This window comes from Hyalella azteca, unplaced genomic scaffold (assembly GCF_000764305.2).
Source record: "Hyalella azteca isolate HAZT.00-mixed unplaced genomic scaffold, Hazt_2.0.2 contig6661, whole genome shotgun sequence".
Classification (NCBI taxonomy): Eukaryota; Metazoa; Arthropoda; class Malacostraca; order Amphipoda; family Hyalellidae; genus Hyalella; species Hyalella azteca.
The window spans coordinates 171,841-177,352 of NW_025936815.1; positions in this window are offsets into that span (position 1 = coordinate 171,841).

Here is a 5,512-nt window from a genome sequence, read left to right on the forward strand (position 1 = left end):
TAAGCGAAAAAAAACCTTCACCGAAAAAAAATCTTGTGGGTTAGGTCTCTACTTGAATCCACCAAGAAAATAATACCCATTAAACCATTTACACAACATTATTTGGGAGTTTTGAAAGTTCCTGCAGTCAGAGATATTTTTATGAGGGATACACTTGTTCTGGCTAGAATTCCAAGGGCCACTTAATAATGGCCTGGCAGGAACAATTAGAAATAAAGTCTTCAGAAATCTCCGTTTAAATCTTCTTTATTTCAGGTTTGTTAAACTGCGGGACAGGAAACACCGCATAAGAATAGAAAGTCAAATATATAAAAAATAAAAGTGCTTCAAATAATCAAGGATTAAGGGAAAACGACAATGAAATCATAATGTTGTCAGATGTATCACAATAAGTCGCTTATGACTGCAGGTTATTGAACTTACGTGAATGGCATCCCTAGTCTGAATTGTGAACTTAAGGTGGAATTTGGTTGCTTTACCCTAGCCCTGAGAAATGAACAAATTACGTTACACTGCATGTGCAAATATACATACAGAGCATGACTCACTAAGATACAAGATCAACGGAATATATAAGACTCGCATATCACAATAAATTAACAAAACATGTATAACACTTATACTAATAGGACTATGGAGTAGCGCAGCTGTAGCGCTACTAACCAGCACAAGCTATCAACACAATGTGCGGGCGGGGCGGCCGTGAATTTGAATACTGTGACGTCCGCGCTATTAGCGTAAGAATACAAAATTGCACGTCATGCGCCTACTGGACGTGACAACACTGCCTAGGTCACCTTTTAAAACGGAGCGAGGAATTTTGAATCTTGATGTGAAAGAGGGAACCGGAACACATTGGACTTGTTGGTATAAGGAAAATGATACTTGTTATTAGTTCGATCGTTGTGTCTTGACATGTCCTAACGAGTTTAAAACGTGCATGAATAAAAACAACATTTTTTGGTCTGCCTATAAGATACAAAAATTGGTGATGTAATTTATGGACATTTATGTTTAGAAATGTTAAAAGGACTGGAGTATGAAAAATTTGATTCCATCCTAATAGATCTTTATAGGAATGGGTATTAAGATTTCTTTATTTTATTTATCTTTATGAAATGGCAAGTATTAATATCTATGTAAATAATTTGAATCTTTCATCAACTTGCAAAGATGGTGAGGAAGAACCAATTGAAGTATATCCCTTAGAGTCTTTGAAAACTTAGAGTCTTTGAAAACAATTGAAGCTTTTCGAAAGAAGCATTCCACCTTCAATTCAATTATTACAACCCTGAGAGAAGACTTACAAGTTGAGTTTTCTAATACTGATTTAGGTTTGAAATTTTTAGTCTACTCTTGAAGATAAATATAAAATTTTAGAGTCTATGATCGATTCTTCTGAAGAAAAACTAATTAAACATTAGATGATAAAATTTACTGTTTGCAGTCAGCTTTCAATGGCAAAGTCAAGAATTTGGAATTGCATGTCGAAGAAAATTAATCCAGCAAATTGATGAGAAAATCATCAGTTTGCAATTAGCGCTCGCATGACAGAGTAAAATATATAGAAATGGGTATTGAGGAAACAATTTGGGGAAAAAACAAATCGTTTGCAGGTAGCGCTTGATGATAAAAAATTCGGAATTTCATATTGAAGAAACTTTGAAACTGATTATTGAAGTTGCTGAGGAAATCCATAGAGTACAGTTAGCGTTTGAAGATTTAGTAAATGAAAAGCTAAAAATTCGGAATTGCGGATTCATAACCTCGAATCACAAATTGATGGAAAAGTATCATGTGCCGAAGTTGATCAGAAATTCAAAAGATTGGAGTTAAATTTAGCTTCAATTATTGATGTAAAATGTAATAACATAACAGAACACGTCATGGAGTTACGAGCGGGGTCAGTTTTGCTGACAAAAATGGAAGATATTATTAATATGAAAGATATTAAAACATATTTCATGAGTTTTCTAGAGATATATCAAATCAGAATGAAATTAATCAACTTAAATTGATGCTACAAAATGAAACTGATAGAAACATAGAACCGAACAAAATATTAACTGATGGTATAAATAATCTTATATCTTCACGAGCTCGGGAAGTCAGTAGGCTTTAGAAGTTTTTCTTTATTAAAATGACTGGTGTTGATATATTTGGAACTGAAATTTATAGTACTCCCTTATCATATCTAAGAGGACCGTAATATGGAATTTTTTAGTTTATAGCCGTGGCCCCTGGTGTTGGTTCTTGTTTTAAATTCCAGTAATCCTTCTGGGACCTTTTTTGGAAGACGTAATAACAGATGTCCGATGAGAGGTAATGTCCAAGTCTGGAAATATTAATCAGCCGTAGATTGATGCTGATAATATTCACTATGATATTCGTCATCTCTCCACTGAAATAATCAGATTATAATTTAAGTGAATATATCAGAACAAGCATTGAAAAGGACTTTAGAAATAAAACTTAAAAAAATGCTCTATAAGTTGAAAGACGATAATAAAAATGAACAGAAGAACCATTTGTATTTCCTTCTTCAAGTTTGAGGTGTCTCATAATTGGAAGATCGAACTGTGGTAAAACGTCATTGCTACTGAAGTTGCTTTTGGAGAACTTTATTGATTTAAGCAATCTTTTCCTGTATAGTAAGTCAACTCATCAGCCTGAATATAAGTTGTTGAAGAACGCTTTCGATAAGGGATATAATAAACCCGAAATAATTTATTTATTTTCTGACCGCAATGGCAATATTGATGAATATTTTAAAAACTGCCCTGGATGTAATGGGCCATCATGATTCCTGCCTGCCGGAACGTAGCCTTCAACACTTCAAGCCGTCCGTATCTAAGCCGTGGGTCGAACCAGCCCTCGGTCGAACGGCCACTTGTCGAAGGACGATAAATTTTGGAACAGAACTATGCTATCTGAAACCTAACCTCAGATGCGGTGAACGTAAAATTACGTAATTTAACGATGCCCTGTAGTCAGATTCGATCCGCGGCCTGGTGGTGCACGGTAGGTGGTGGTCAAGGCAGGAGGAGGACAAAGCCGAGTGGTGCACGGCCGATTGGTGGATATCCAGAGCGATCCAATGCGTTCGATTCAGGGCTTATTGGTGCACAAAATTGGTGGTGCACGGCTGCGCTCCCTTAAAAACCTACCTAAAAGACGTCAACAAAAATGTGCTATCTTATATTTTGAGAATACTGCTTCTGTACATGGTCCCACTGATATAGATCCAAGGAAGAATTTGTCCATATTTTATGATATTGCTACGGAAAAGCCGATACTCCTGGTGATAGTATTTCCTGCTGATTTTCTAATAGAATCCTGCTGATAGTATTCATACCCGTGGAAGACATAATAACTCTATTTCAATTTACTTGTCCCAAAACTATCACATATCACCAAGACAAACCATTAGAACGAATTCAAATTTATTAATTCTATTCGAGTTTCCTTTCATCGATATGAAGAATATTCATAGTGATTACATTGCTTGTGATATGCCCTTTGCCGAGTTTCAAGAACTGTGTAATGAAACGTATTAAGTACCTTATATCTTTGTGTTGATTAATAAAGATGAGCATCCCGCTTCTTGAAAGTATTTTAAAATTTTAAATCAATTAAGCATCTCAAAAAAGTATCCTCCATCAAAACACTCGCTCAAGCGCTGAGTTCTCGGTTAAAAGGTGCTCGGTAAATCGGGGTAATATTCGGGTAAGATTTTGGATAAATGACCAAATTCTATTCGGGGGTAATTGGTCAATTTTGATGGGTAATATTCGGGGTGGGTGAGATTTTGGGTAAATGATCGGTAACCTGTTAAGCTGTTTATGCAAATTGTTACCATAAGCTCGGTCTCTATACTACTGCCACTCTATCTGGCGGTAACCGTAATAATGCACTGCCTGTAAATAAACTTGACCGCTAAATTTACTCCGGCGGGTAAATGTCAAGTTTTCTCGATTGAATGATTTAGTTCTCAAGATGAAACTGTTGCTAAGTGAGCTTGATTGTTGTGGGGTGTGAAAAAAGTCATAAGGATATCTAAGAGATTTATTACTACTACATTTAACGAAAAGTGGTTGTCAAAGCGTGCAAAAAGTGTAATAGTATTGTGCATTGTTTTCTAAGATATTTGTTGCGATTTCTCAGTGCTCAGGAGATGGAAGGTGCATACCATAAGTAAATTTTTCTGATATCAAGAGTTGTGTGACACCTGATGTTTCTTAACACCTGTTGTTTCTCTCATCAGGTGTTACGCGGCATAACGTATTATAATTTCGTTTATTTTTTAATAAAGCAACATGGTATATTTGAAAATTTGGGAGCACAGTTTGCTTGTTTACCGTCCCGATATTCGACGAATACGTCAGTGGGAAGAATCGCACATCTTGGTTCTGAGAACAAACACTAGAAATTAAAAGCTTTTTGTCTGTACGCTTGACAAATTGTTTGATAAACTTGTTCTCAGTTCTCAACATGAACAATTTAATTTATTTTACGTGAATAAACTTGCTTGACCTTCAACTCTTGCATACCAATAACTTTTATCTCTTAACCATGGCATAGAACAGATGCATCAATCTACCTTGTAATCGTGCGTATCGCCAATGACTCGCGGGAAATACGCTCGACGATTTGTAGAATATCAGGCGTCAATCACAAGGCCATATCATGGAGACATCATGACGCCTGCTGTCATCAAACTTTATTTTATCACATGCTCATTTGTCACAGGAAAAACTTTGTGAACGGCGTTTCAATATTTCTAAATTGAGAAAGGGTAGGAGAAATCCTTCGTAGTACGAAATATATTTTAATAGATTTCTACAATCAAGTTTCTTATCTTTCATCTATGCAAATTGAATTACTTTTGAAAGATGCCAAAGAGCAAAACATAAGTTAAGTAAGTTAAGTAAGTTGTTTATGGAAATGCAATTAATTTTTGGAATGCATTCGTCTTTCCTGTAAATGTGTCGAATTGGCTCGCTCTGTGTAAGCCCATTTCGAATGGGTTGCTTGAGATTGTATTCATTGGTGAGTATCGAATGATTGGTAGAAAACAAGCTTCAGCTGAAGGATGAATATTTTTAGGAATATGTCGTTCAATTGTTATTTATTAAGTCTGTTTCAAAACCCTTAACGGCCAAAAAATTCTGCCATTAAAATTTGAAATCTTCATAAAATGAAGAGATTAGAGGTATAACTGGAAACAATAATGCATCTCTGGTATTGGAAACGTTATTGAAAAATCTTTCAGTTAACTTACAAAAGAAGTCGAAGAAGTGAAAAATGTTTCTCCATTTCTTTCTGGTGAAAAGAATAATGTATTTATTCACAAAGTATTATATATTTTCCATCTTCATATATACAGTTTTTATGTAACTTGCCTTTGAGCGTAGTTGCATTTTGTTATCGAGTCGCCCACGTGTATTTCGTCTTATCAAAAATATTGCGATCAAAGATAAGCTACCTCCAAAACTGTCGTTCTTCAGAGCAA